The sequence below is a fragment of the Montipora foliosa genome, chromosome 6, assembly GCF_036669935.1.
Source record: "Montipora foliosa isolate CH-2021 chromosome 6, ASM3666993v2, whole genome shotgun sequence".
In the NCBI taxonomy this organism is placed as follows: domain Eukaryota; kingdom Metazoa; phylum Cnidaria; class Anthozoa; order Scleractinia; family Acroporidae; genus Montipora; species Montipora foliosa.
This window is the reverse complement of record NC_090874.1, coordinates 70628197-70643196: the sequence shown is the minus strand read 5'-3', so window position 1 is coordinate 70643196 and position 15000 is coordinate 70628197. Positions and strand designations below refer to the sequence as shown.

The 15000-nt window shown below is 40.3% G+C and overlaps 1 pseudogene; it reads right to left on the bottom strand.

Annotated features, from left to right (window-relative positions):
- Positions 1–15000, bottom strand: part of LOC138005987 (uncharacterized) — a 28006-nt pseudogene that overhangs the window by 5891 nt on the left and 7115 nt on the right.

The window sequence follows — 15000 nt, the reverse complement described above, 5'->3', positions numbered from 1 at the left end:
GTTATCGATGTGGCCTCCAGAGAGAAAAGTTCCCAGATTTAAATGCCTTTCGTGTAAACATTCGTTCTCTTGTAGCAATAGTTTGTATAAACATTACCGAACTTTCACCGATCACCGTCCCCAACCAAAACCGTTGCTAAACTGCAAGGAGGCCACCGATTTATTTTTAGACAAGGACTTAAGCCCCTGCCAACGGAAAGTCAGAGAGGGAACGATCTGAAGTTTCTCGTACAAATGTACTTTAGACTGGAGGAAGGTAACTCCTTCAAAGCCGAGTCCTGTCGGCGAAGTCTTCCTCTGCTGAATAAGTTCCCTAACTATCTCAGTCCACCTTGAATAAAATCTTAAATCCGCTCTACTTATCCAATCCATATTATTGCAAATATTCACCGCATAAAGCTGTTGTAATATAATCTAAAATTCTTGTATATAAATGAACAGATCGATAGGCTTGGACTGAATGTCGATATCGAAGACGATCAACTGAAATTTCAATATTTTGTATTTAACCAATCAGAGAGCACACAATTGCTATGACGTCAGAACACTAAACTTTTTCCTGCCCGCTGAATGCTGATTGGTCAATTCAAATTTCAGGCGCACCAGCCGTATGTAAGGTTATTCTTAGGCCAAAATGAGGCCCGAAGGACCGAAACAATTTTTTTTGGAGTCCAGGCCCCCCTTACCTGAAGGTCTGGATCCGTCACTGGGTCGAGTATGATGGGTTGAAGCTTTGTATAGCAACATTCTGCATTACGTAATCGGGAAAATTTTGAGTTTTGTTTCGCAAATATTGTGTTGTGTTTTGCAAATACTGAGTTGTGTTTTGATGTGACACTGTGTTGTGTTTGGATAATACTGTGTTGTGTTTCGATGACATTGTGTTGTGTTTCAATCATACAGTGTTGTGTTTCGATAATATTGTGTTGTGCTTCGATAATATTGTGTTGTGCTTCGATACTAATGTGTTGTGTTTTGATAATAGTTTGTTGTGCTCTGATAATACTGTCACGGTTGTGTTTCGATAATAATTTGTTGTGTTCAGATAATACCGTGTGCTGTGTTTGGAAAAGTGTTTTTTGTGTTTGCAGATATAGGCCACCGTACCCTTTACTCTAACACAAAAACATTCATACAGTAACAAACTTCATATTTATTAACCATTTCTTCTGCTTTTGTGCTTGTCAGCATTGTGATATTTGCGATAATTCGCAAGTCTGTTTTTGTATCTCATAGATGTTCCGCTCATAAAAACCTGTGAAACTCGCAGATGCCGTAACACAAAGGAAAACAAAAGAGCCAAAAAAAAACATCAAACAATAACGTAACCCTACCACGAGCTAACAAAACAAAGAAAAATTTTCACAGGTTTTTACACCGAGGTAAACCCAGATGTTCAGATTTTCAATTACGTGGCCGCTCAACCTCGCGATTGTGTAAATAGTTCACCCTGAAGTTACAATAGATAAGTTTCTTAGGAACCCAACAAAGAAGGCTTCCTGACCCGACAGATGAAATGTAAATATTCAGTGAAATATTAAAACAAAATTAAAAAAATCAAAGACGGAGGTTTCTTGGCTAAAAAGTACGTTGTTTTAATCTGAAAACAACGAAGGATTAACATTCTTTCCCGTAGTTCATTCAGTTGACACAATGTGATCACGTGCACCTTTACTCAAGAGCGTGTTTGTTATCTTTAAACTTAATTTATTACCAAAGCTTAAAAAACTAAAAGACCTCAAAATGGGACAGGATGTTACAAAATAATTACAGTGTGAACGTGTGAGCCAAAGGGCCTCTGCTGGCACGACATCTGGGTGACCCTCAAATGGTCTTAATGACCCCCACTTGAAAAAATTAATTGGAACCCTGCAGTGCAATACCACCCAGTTCAGTGCCTTCTGTTTTTGTGTGACAAGTACCACAGGCAACCCAGTGGACGCTTTTTTAGAGCGTCTTGTTGTTCAGAGGTGTTACACGACCTTACACTTGGGGGTCACATCTGCGTGTTTTGTACAGATTCCCCATGGTCCCAACTAAAGGTCCCCATCGTTGCAGGTTTATTGCAACTGGGCGAGACTCTTAATTGCATCCTCTTTCCACTTGGTCATTCCCGTGGACGAAGTGCTGAGACAACATTTCAGGGTCCGCCAGGGTTTTTGGGTATACGGTATACATGGGCTTTTTAAATCGGGTATACGGTATATTGCAGCCTAAATACGGGTTACGGTCTTGAGGTATACAGCTATTTCAATTAACGTTGTCGGATCAAACCATAAGGCTACAAGGCAAGACCGCAAGGTTATGTGAGATTTTTTGCTGAATCAGCTACGCCTCGCCCGTACAGCACTTTTTCGTGCTCCCTTGTGAAAAATGGCAAGTCTGGGGGTTCGTCCTCACTGTTATGAGTTCCATTTAGCTGTACAAGAAACACCAGTGAGCTGTATTCAGTAGGCTGTGCTAACTGATTAGGGAACTTAAGCAGCGCACGTGAAAAACTACTGTTTTTGCTCATTAAACCTTTTGTTTTGTGGCGTTTTCGCTGCCGTCGCTGTTGTAGTTGCTTGGTACCGGAACAAAAAATATAATTTTACCATAAAACACGATTAACGAATATATTTTTTTCACTTTTCTACTCTGTAAAAGCTGTAAAGGCGGCATAAAATTAACATACGTGTATGCACGTGGAGTCCGTGGGTTTCGAGTGACTTAAATGCTGATTCACATGGCGTTATAAAAATAATTTGAAAAAAATATCGACGAACAAAATTCTTACAAACTTTACGGTGTAAAATTGGGTCAAAAATGAAATCCTTTTAAGAATTATCGGACCCCTTCATTCCTCTCACTGAGAACTTTTGACGTGACGGGAGGGAAATTTAAAGTTCCTTACCAACTTACTGGCCTAACAACGTTTATGATGCTGTCGCAACCTTGACAGGCGTGCTTCATAACTTGTCGACGGCGCTTCTTCTTCATCATCAGTCATAATCTCAGAACTAGGTCCGGGGTTAGGTACACACAACAATAAATTGCTTAAAACCAGGGGCCCGTTTCTCGAAAGTCTCGAAAACGTTTTGGACCCGAAAAGCCATTTGTGAAATTGATAACCACCTTGTTTTGGAAGAAGATCTTTTACCATGTTTTCAAGCTAACTCAAAGAAACACGTCTGTGAAGTTTGACGACTTATATGCTCTCCGTTCCTGAAATACAAAGGGAATCGTGACACCCGAAAATGGCCCGTGAAGCTTCGGGGCTTTCGAGAAACGGGCCCCAGTTCCTGATCATCACAAGCGGAATTAGAGAAGCCTGAATTCCAGGTGTCTTCTTGAGTAACACACTCCCCTGAATATGCAACCTGAGGAGACGGGGATGATATTCAGGATAAAATTACTATACCTTTTCTTTTCTTCCCCAATGTTGAGACGAGTGAGTTCTTGGCTTTAGGTAAGTATGGATCGACCCACAAAGTAATCATCCCCTTTTTCACTAAGGACAGCGGCTCGGCAAGTTGAACTTCCGAAGTAATGGAAAACTTCTTATTTCCTTCACCGATGTAACCAAAAGTAAAGTTACAATCTGATGCTGGCCGGAGTTCCTCTGTGCATCTTTCCAATAAGTAGGCTTCTAATCTAGTAACAAGCACGTAGCGTGGTCATTTTTTCAAGTACGCACAAGTACATATGATCTAGAAACCTAAGTAAACTGAGCGAAAAATACTGCGTTCTTTATTTCTTGTCGAAATAGTTGTGTGAATACAAGCAAAGAACAAAGCGTCTTGCTCTTATTTTGAGGAAACTTGGCGCAGACAAAACATTGTTTTGGTTGTGCTAGCGTGACTGGAATTGTCAAGAATGTTCTCGGAACTTCGCTCCTTTGCAACCTCGCCTTTTTGTTGCACGCTGGCCAAACAACACTGCATTGTTAGAGCAAAAAAAGTACAATGCAAAACTAAGTTAGAACATGGTATAGCTTGTGTTTTAGTTTTTAGAATTTAATCAAAGTGGTGCTTTCATCACGAAATCTTGGTTGCGTACAAGTAAAATGTTAACAAATAGAAACAATTGCTAAAAAATTCAAAATTTTCTGGTCACTTCAAGTACGCACGTGCGTATATGCGTATAGGACGCTACGCGCTTGAGTAATACTGTCAAACAGATGCACGTTTACGCAATACGAATCGTGCGAGCAGCCCTTTTAAAACACGCACACAAATGATAACAGTTTTTTTCTTCCATCCTACTTGTGTCGCGCCTCCGAAAATAAATTAAGAACCACCCATATTACCTTTCGCTCTAGTCTTTAAGCTTGAAACTTTTATCTGACAACCTTAATTGAAATAGCTGTACCACTTTCTTTGAATTTCAGGTATGAAGTATACAATGCTCCATTAATTTTGGGTATTTTGGCGAATTTTCTTCGAGTATACTGGTATACCACTAACCCCCCCCCTCCTCCACCCCCCGGCGGACCCTGACATTTCACATGGAAAATCCACTCTTCATATAGGTTATTCAACGTACCGTTAACTATACAAAATACTTCAAAGTTAGTGATTTCACTAAATATATGAAGGGTTCTTCGTCCCTCCCTGCGAATATTCCTCCCCAGAGAGGATGTTCCAGTTGTGTACGGGAACTTGGGGATTGAGGAATAGCGAGCAAGCCAGCGTTCTTTGTGCATGTGAACGCTTGTGTGATCGAAAGCAGATCTACACTATCGTAGTGAGTTGGCTATAAAGTAGGGAGGAGAGTGGCTCGAGACAACTCTTGAAGTTGGGCCCGAAAGCATCTCATTAACCTCATCTCATACCTCGCTTTTTTAATACTTTATTCCATCATTTGTAAAACACAACAATAGTTGATTGTTTAACCTTTACTATCTATATTTGGCAGGGCCGTAGCCAGTATGAGGCAAACCGAGGCACTTGCCTCGGTTATTTTTTCGTGATTCGTTAAAATAAAGCGTAATTCCAATGTTGTCTTCAAAATGTACTCGTCATAAACACCTAAAATACCTACAAAGAATATTTAACGATGGACATTGCCTCAGTCATAACTTTTTTCTGGCTACGGCCCCGTTTGGTGATTAATATTTTAAAAAAATTTGCTACAAAACCGAGAGATAAAAAATGAGAAGAACGACGATTCGACCGCTCCACGGTCATTTCCAAGTTCAAGTTCATGGATAAAAAATTCCGCATTTATACAATTTCTCAAAATATAGAGTTAAGTATTTACATACGAACAATAAAAATAACAGAATGCTAAAATGAAGTGTAAAAAATAGGTGAAGAGAATTAAAACTATTAGAACTGTTAAGCAAACAGCTTTGCGCGGATGGAATCACTCTGTTTGTTTAACTTTGGCTTAAGGTCCTGAATAAAAAACATTTCAAAAATCAAGCACTCCACATTGTTCGAGCACTTCCTCAGGATCATAAAGTTCTTTGCGATTTCACGTGGCTCGTTTCCATGTTGTTCTCTTACATGGTTGCCGATTACCGATCGTTTATGTTCTTCCACACGTTGATGTAGGTGTCGGCTCGTATTATGTCGGCTTGTAAAACGACATAATCTGCATCACACTTAAAGCAATATACAACGCTTTGCTGATTGACAATTGAAACTTCAGGTTCCTTATCTTTGATCTTGTGGCTTGTAAAGTGTGGGTTTACAAGCCACAAGATCAAAGATAAGCTTAAAGCTAAGGAGCTAAAGCTTGTGTGTTATTTTTATTGTTCGTATGTAAATACTTAGCATTTTGCCTTTCATTTCATTGTTTCAGAAATTGTATATATGCGGAATTTTTTATCCATGAAGAAATGGAAAATGCACACACCCTTTTTTTAGAAAAGTGTTTCATAATGGGCATATCAAATCGAAACTTCAACATCCCCACCCCCCCCCCTTTCCGGGCAAGACCCGGGCATTTGACTATCTTCTGTGCCCGGAGAGAGGGGAATTTGACCTTTGCCTGCGTGGGGTGGGGAAAATTGAACCGGAAGGGTGAGGTTTCAATTTTTTTTTTTTCGGGCGCCGAAGTCGCTCACAGCTGCAAAACACGTGTTTGGACGAGAAGAGTTTAAAGAAGAGATGTAGCATTTGTGAGCGATCGGCTTACAAAAAAGGTCTTCAAAAGGTCTTTATTAAAGACGGCAGGAGCCGACGACGATTGTTTTCATAATTCTGCGTAATCTTACCTTCAAGCGCCAAGCTGCTTTTTGGCTTCCATCAATCACATTTTTCGAACGTAGCCGGGAACATCCACCCCGCCTCCGAAAAGTGAATTGGAGTTTTTGTTTGGTTCACAGTTCGACCACCATTATGATACGTTTTTAGAAATATTGAGTGAAAAGATTCGTACAGATTACATCGCTTTCCATCAATGTCGAATGTACCGTGAGAACCAAAGATGCTGATTAGTATATGAAGTGTCATTAGTGACAAAATTCACTTTTAGTATTATGAAGTAGTTATGGGGTTATGAGGTAGTTTTCTATTGAAGTAATTTTGGCATTATGAAGTAGTTTTGGCATCATGATGTAGTTTTGGCATTATGAAGTAGTTATGGGATTATGAAGTAGTTTTGGCATTATGAAGTAGTTATGGGGTTATGAAGTAGTTTTGGCGTTATGAAGTAGTTTTGGAATTATGATGTAGTCTTGGCATTATGATGTAGTTTTGGTATTATGAAGTAGTTTTGGCATTATGATGTAGTTTTGGTATTATGACGTAGTTTTGGAATTTTGATGTAGTTTTGGCATTATGATGGTACCATGATTCTCTGCGAGTGTGCAATCGGGTAGGAAGGGGATCATGGGATAACAAAAAACCTGCGAAATCTGGACATGAAATCAACATGGCAGCCGGCAGTGAAGTAATCGCCGAGTCGCTGAATAAATGTGTTAAAAATCTGGCGACTGCTGCAGAGGCACTTCAAAAGTTAAGAAACGAAACTGGAAATCAAATATCTGAGAATAGACTGACAATGATAAACCGCCCTCCTGAGTTGGAGGAACATCGGAAATTGTTTGGATTAAACCTCCGTCTCACTCTAAATCTAAGTTTACCTCGAGTGTGTCGTCGCCGTCGAATGTAAAAAGAGGTTCAAGAATGGAAGTTGAAAGGTCTTCATTCCCATCCGTTACACTTGGACCCACAAGTTTTTCCTTTGTGCTAGTAGTATGTGTTCACAAGTTCCAACGACACGAGAAAAGATGGAGCTTATTGAATCATTTCCAGTATTGAAAGAATGTGGAGGATATGAAATAATGCGCTCGGTTGTTGGGTCTTGTAAATTGCTTGAAGTGTTACTTGTTCCTCCTGGAGGTTACAACGTCCCCTACTTGAAGTCATGCCTTCTTCAAGCAAAGGGTTACATCAGACCAATACAGAAACAACTTTCACTAGAGCCACTGTCAGAAAAAGATGATAGCTTCGCTGTAAGTATGTCTTCCATATTAATCGTACATGTTAATCAAAATGTGAATTCGTAAAACCATAAGCAGCCCAAGTTCGCGTCAAAACAGGCAGCGGTTGAGAATTTTTTATTTCCCATACAAAGTCTTATAACGCGTTTAAATTCTCAACGGCTGCCTGTTGTGACGCGAACTTGGGCTGCCAAGTCGATTATGAAGCCTAAAAAACGCTCAATTTAACATTCATTCAATGAAATGAATAAAACTGACTCACCTCTGGTGTATTCTTGCGCGTTTTGGAGCTTATTTTACCGTTTCGGGAATTCCGTGTCTTCATTGTTCTAAAATGAAGTCAAGGCTGCACACTAAGATTTCGACACTTACCCCATCCCCACAGCGGCTTCTCAAACAGCTCCATTACTAGCGACCAATGACATAGCGCTGTGGGGATGGGGTAAGTGTTGTACATAAATGGCTGTACCTCATCGGGTGGAGTTAATTTGACCTCGGACCCAAGCTCCATGACCAATTTGGTAATCAGCAGCTGTTATTTTCAACAGCTATCATGGAATCGGAAGCAGAAAATGCTCATTTCCAGCCAAGTGCGTGAGGATTTTTGACGACGAAACATTTACCGAGATTCGCAAAAGATGGGGCTTTAGCTTTGCGTGAAAAAATCGCGGCTGGGATAGATTTTTCAGGCGCAAACCGCCTCTGAGCTGACTACGGTCGAAATCTTAGTGTGCAGCCTTGACTTCGTCTTAGAACAATGAAGACACGAAATTCCCAAAACGGTAAAATAAGCTCTAAAACGCGCAAGAATACACCAGAGGTGAGTCAGTTTTATTCATTTCATTGAATGAACGTTAAATTGAGCGTTTTTTAGGCTTTATAATCGACTTGGCAGCCCAAGTTCGCGTCACAAGCAGCCGTTGAGGATTTAAACGCATTATAAGACTTTGTATGGGAAATAAAAAATTCTCAACCGCTGCCTGTTTTGACGCGAGCTTGGGCTGCTTATGGTTTTACGAATTCACATTTTGATTAACATGTACGATTAATATGGAAGTCATACTTACAGCGAAGCTATCATCTTTATCTGACAGTGGCTCTAGTGAAAGTTGTTTCTGTATTGGTCTGATGTAACCCTTTGCTTGAAGAAGGCATGACTTCAAGTAGGGGACGTTGTAGCCTCCAGGAGGAACAAGTAACACTTCAAGCAATTTACAAGACCCAACAACCGAGCGCATTATTTCATATCCTCCACATTCTTTCAATACTGGAAATGATTCAATAAGCTCCATCTTTTCTCGCGTCGTTGGAACTTGTGAACACATACTACTAGCACAAAGGAAAAACTTGTGGGTCCAAGTGTAACGGATGGGAATGAAGACCTTTCAACTTCCATTCTTGAACCTCTTTTTACATTCGACGGCGATGACACACTCGAGGTAAACTTAGATTTAGAGTAAGACGGAGGTTTAATCCAAACAATTTCCGATGTCCCTCCAACTCAGGAGGGCGGTTTATCATTGTCAGTCTATTCTCAGATATTTGATTTCCAGTTTCGTTTCTTAACTTTTGAAGTGCCTCTGCAGCAGTCGCCAGATTTTTAACACATTTATTCAGCGACTCGGCGATTACTTCACTGCCGGCTGCCATGTTGATTTCATGTCCAGATTTCGCAGGTTTTTTGTTATCCCATGATCCCCTTCCTACCCGATTGCACACTCGCAGAGAATTATGGTACCATCATAATGCCAAAACTACATCATAATTCCAAAACTACGTCATAATACCAAAACTACATCATAATGCCAAAACTACTTCATGATACCAAAACTACATCATAATGCCAAGACTACATCATAATTCCAAAACTACTTCATAGCGCCAAAACTACTTCATAACCTCATAACTACTTCATAATGCCAAAACTACTTCATAATCCCATAACTACTTCATAATGCCAAAACTACTTCATGATGCCAAAACTACTTCATAATGCCAAAATTACTTCACTAGAAAACTACCTCATAACCCCATAACTACTTCATAATACTAAAAGTGAATTTTGTCACTAATGACGCTCCATAGATTAGTGGGTTATGTCACGCATCAATTGATTTCATTTCGTCATCTGTGGTTGGCGTCGGAAGTTTGATTACTGGAAGCCAAAATGCAGTTTGCCCGTTGGTGCTTGAAGGTGAATTCCGCAGATTTATGAAAATGGCCGTAACACAATGGAAAATTCACACCGTGCAATGCAGTTAGCGAAAATTTGAAAGGACGGAAAAGGTCACTAGACGAGCTTTGCGCAGATTATTTCAGTGACAAAAAACAAAATCAAAGATGCAAACCCTCAGTCGAACTAGCATATCCTCTTCTCCGTCCTTTCCTTGCAGACAAACAACAAATTTTCGGAAGCGTTACATCGCAGACTACAGATACTGTCCTATTCTCTCTGACTACTCGTGGCCTTCAAATCTTCGTGAGTAGTAGACTCTTAAAACACAATTTCGTTTCAAAACCATGTTATCTGCCCTCTCAATTAGTGATATCTGAGGCTGGATGAAGGACTTCTCCGCCATAGGACTAAAGAATTAAAGAAACTATGTTAGGAAAGTTCAGTATACATGTCATCGTCGATGTATCCGTACTTTGCGGACAAATCCCCAGTTCGTGTCCCGTGAATGGTGGTGGTTTCGACTTGATGTCGGCTGCGGAGTTCCGCTATCATTTCGCCACGTGCAATAAATTGTTCCCCTTGGGGACACCAACATGGCGACCGTGACGTCATGTAAAACCCGAGAATGGTTTAGTGTCCAGAGACCCATTTCTCGAAAGTCCCGAAAGCTGGACGACTTAAACCCACTCCGTTCTTGACTGTACAGAGGGAAATGCGACACACGAAAATAACCCGTAAATTCTCGGGACTTTCGAGAAAAGGGCCCCTGGAGTCTGTAAAAAATGCTGATTTAACAAAATCGTGGTTTTGCAGAGGGAAAGGGCGATTGTACCAGTTTCATACCTAGAAGGAAGAGGTACATGTATCAATAGATTCTTCCCCTCGCCTTCTTTTCTCTTGAAGTTGGCCTATAAATTGAAAGGAAATATAAATCAATCAATTAATAAATCAAAATAAGAATCAAGCGACAATCTTACTTTGGAGAAGACGAAAGAGATGACAATAATAATAACTTCATTTGAGTCTCAAGGTTATTATGCCGAGCACGAGTGCTTTGGGGAGACTGCAATTTAACTGAAATCAGAAAAACTTCTCGGAGCAGAGTAGAGAACTAATAAACTTAACGGTCCACTGTCAACCGACAGGCATGGCGTACTGTGGAACAATTATCGTATATGAAAATAGCGCGAAGGCTGAAATTCATCCAATCAGATCGCTACGATAAGCAATGCGAATTTCCATAACAAAAACAAACGGTCGAAACGCCTGTTGGTTAGTTATCCACATATGGCGCCGAATCCTGGAATCGATCCCGGGCCACATAGGTGGAAAGCCGAATTAACCACTGCGCCATCCTGCTCCGGTATAATCAGTTTCAATCGAACTCAAATCGAAAACGTACGGCCAACTATCTCAATTTGTTTTAGAAGTCGAAAAAGGTATTGGTGATCAGCGGAACGAAAAAGATCGCAAGCTTGATGCTAAATAAGACATTGAAAATACTCATCCTCTGCCTACCTCACCCTAATGTAATCCGTATTGGCCTTTTCACGTGTTGCGACTAGTTAATTATCAAAGAGAGCGATTATTTGACTCTCTTGCATAAATAAATAAAGACATTAGTGGCACAAGTGGCATAGGAAAATCGATTTACATTTTATCAACGAAACTCTGGAAACGATGAGCCGTGCCTTTTTGTTCAAATTCTATAGAAACCTCTTTATGCATAGACTTGCCGCAAGTCGACCTCACGAGAATCCCAGGAGAAAATGTTTTGGCGAGTGAATCGTGATTTTTCGTTCGCGAAGTGGATGAGCGAGCGACAAAGTAGCGAGAGGTCGACTTGTCTCGCTTGCACCGTTTTCATTTGCGTCTCGCGCCAAAAAGTGGATGACGTCATTCACAAGTCCTGCACTTGATGGCACAATTCCACGAAAACAATCAAGCATGTTTGTTTCTACGAAATCGAAAGAGGAAATTTGTTGACTTTGTGCTAAATGTATCAGAAACAAAGATCAAATAAAACGAAAGCTTATCTCAATCTCGAGTCGCCGCTTGGAAAGGAGATCTCCAGTGGTATTTTTTGTACCAACACTTTGTGCCGTGATTTGTGCTGACAGAAACGAAAAACTAATTCAAAAGATTGACAAGTAAGGTAAAGCTTCGAATCGTCAAGAAAGTCAATTGATTTCACTCATGAAAGATCAGGTAGGCTTCAGGTATAGGAGACGTGCTACACCGGGATTAAAAGATACATCTTAGTGAAACTTAAACTTCCCATTAAGCGATGAATTACTCTCGTCGATGAATACACATGCATTTTAAAATTTTGTTCCATTCGACGAAAAATGTGTCGATAGTTGTTGAGAATCGCCTCGGGACTTCCAAACACCAGTTTATACTTAAGATTTTAAATATGTTGTCTCCAACATATTACGCTCTAATGCCAGGACAATTGAGGCTAGAGACCAAATCTTTCGTGAGTGAAATACGAAGACGATAGCATTGAAATCTTCTCCAAGTAAACGATCAAAAGCGTACGGGACTAGTTCAAAGGTCAGACTTTTCCCAGCTCCGTTTGGAGCAGACACGAACAGATCTGTGCAAGACAGATATTCTTGAATTGTTTTTCTCTGATGGTCGCTCAATAGTCACGTTTCGCTGCGTGTGGCAAATTTTGATTGACAACTCTATCCCCTGGGGTGCACGTGAACTACTCTGATTGGTCTAGCTCAGCGACCCGTTTTTGGGTCGCTAAAATTGGCGCCAATCAAGTATGAAAAGTCCTTCGTTCAGCGCGAATCTACATGAGACGAAGGACTTTTCAAAAGTCTACTTTATGCACTACGGAGATCACAGAATATCATGCAAAAAAATTGACCTGCTCCCAACTGAATAGCTTCATAGCTCAGTTGGCAGAGCGTTGCACCGGCAAGAAAAAATAAGGAAAGGAAAAAGGAAAGGCATTTTATTTAAGTGTCTAGTCGATTTAGCGCTGGAGCACTAATTGAGGACACTGTAAACTGAAATTAACAATTAACACAAATCAAATCATAATGTTGGTTTTTGAGGAGAGGGGAAACCGGAGTTCTTCTCGGTGCAGAATAGAGAACTGGCATCCAAGAGGTCATGGGTGAAGCCACGTGAATTTCTGACGTGTCCATGTAAGAGACAATTGCTTAAATTGTCCAGATAAGTTCGAGGATCACTTCTATCAAACCCGCATTTCAAGTACATACATGTATTTTAAGGAGGCTCAAGGAGGAACACTTAGGGAACACTCTCTTCAGATCGAATGACGCTACAACACTGTATCACGTAACAGCAAAGGTTATGGTACCATATGAAACACCGATTATTCCCAAACAAGATGTTACCATTATTCTGATGTAATAGGTTACCTTGGCAACGGGAAAGCCCAGCAAAAACACCCTATATTTTGGACTAGTTCAGTTGCTCATATCTCAAAAACGAACTCGGTGACACCCCCAATTATTGCTGAAAAATTATTAGAAGGAAACGATTAAACTTTCGTCAAAGTTTAAAGAAAATTCTGTCTGGTGGGTTCAGAGCCACCTTAACAAAATCACAGAATTACTTAAGGTAGCTCTGAATCCGCTTGACAGAATTTTTTAAACTTTACAGAAAGTTTCATCTTGCCCTTCTGATTACTTTTCAGAAATAAAAAAATGGGGGTCACTGTGTTCGTTTTTGAGATTTGCCACAATGACATATTACGTCATAATAATGATTGCCTCTTGTTCAGGAATAATTCGTGTTTCATTTGGTACCACGACATTGGTAATACATGATACAACGTTGTGGTGCCGATCATTCTAATAAGAGTGTCACTTGGAAGCGTTGCAACTGGTTTGAATCACTCTAAATAGAATAATGGAAGAGAAACCTCTACGTCTCGATAGTCCTTTATATGCCGCTAAGACGATGGCAACCATCACGATAACCAGACCAGCAACTCCAACAATAATCCACTTGATCATATGTCTGGGGACCACTGGTTGCTTGTTTTTACCTGCACAATTAAATGTGAAATGTTTAGGATACCTTATCACGCTAAATTAATTAATTCAATCCCACTTATTTAATGGCATGGCGGTTGGGGTAATACGAGCTAAAGAGCTGATGTGGCCATGTTAGAAAATGACGAAAATCTGTTTCGATGAAGAAGAAAAGAGATTGCGGATTCAAACTATTTACAGGCTTGCAATTCCCATAAACGTCAATATTGCAGAACAGTATGTCTCATGGGGTCTATTCTCGATTTGGGTCACAAACTGTTTTGCAATGCAAAGTTTCTCTGAAAACACGATTGCAGTTTATGACGTAAAATTGAGAAAAAGACCTATGCCTCTCACATCACAGTCGTGGGTCCAAATTACTGCTAGTTTTGATAACTTTGCACGTCTTGCCCGGCAGATAAAAAGCGAACTTTTGAGGTAAGAATGGTAAAACATCTTGAGTTTTGGCAGGAGCCCATCCTGGAGCGTGCAACTTCCATACAGCGTCTGTGAAACGGCGTTTTCAAAAGTAGGTTTATTTTTAGACTAGCCCTAACCCGCGAATTAGGTCAAAAAACAAAGGCAGTTCTGGTTCGGTGACCCTATGACGTCAGCTTAATTTCTTGTAATTGGTCATCGGGCTCCTGTGGGAGTCTCATTAGCGGGAAATTCAATCTAAAAATAACCTTACTTGTGTAAACGCCGTTGCACAAGTATAGTTAAGTTGCATGCTCCGGGTGATGGGCTCCTGGTTTTGGTGACTTTAAGAAAGATTATAGTGGGAGGAATATTTCTGTCCACCATCACCCAATTGCATCCTGTTCAAATATGATCACCAGACTTGCGCAGCGGTCATCAACCACGCCTCCCACCTCTGCGATGGGAAGAAGGCTGAGTTTCAGTCGATCTCAACCTGACTCCAAAGGTTTTTCTCCGTGTACTCCGATTTTCCTCCCTCGTGAAAATCAACTCCCACCTACAGTGTATCTCGGGGATGCGCCTCCCATAGACCACTTTCATAAATGGCGACCACCTTTACATTCTTTTGTATTATGTTAATTAGACGCTCCATGAGCGTACACTACGTGTTACTCAAAAACAGAAGGGACTGAGTTGAGTGGTATTGAACTGCGGCGTTCCAGGCATTTTTTTCAAGTCGGGGGGTCATTAAGACCATTTAAGGGGTCACCCAGAAGTCGTGCCAGCAGAGGCCCTTTAATAATAATATATGGCTTTATTATTTGATTTTGGCTTAACAGAATTACATCAAATTACAATTAAACTCATTAATAAGGATAAAATAATAATTAAAATTAAATAAATAGAATAAAATAAAATTAAATAAAAAATATAGACTATGCTTTATATGATTT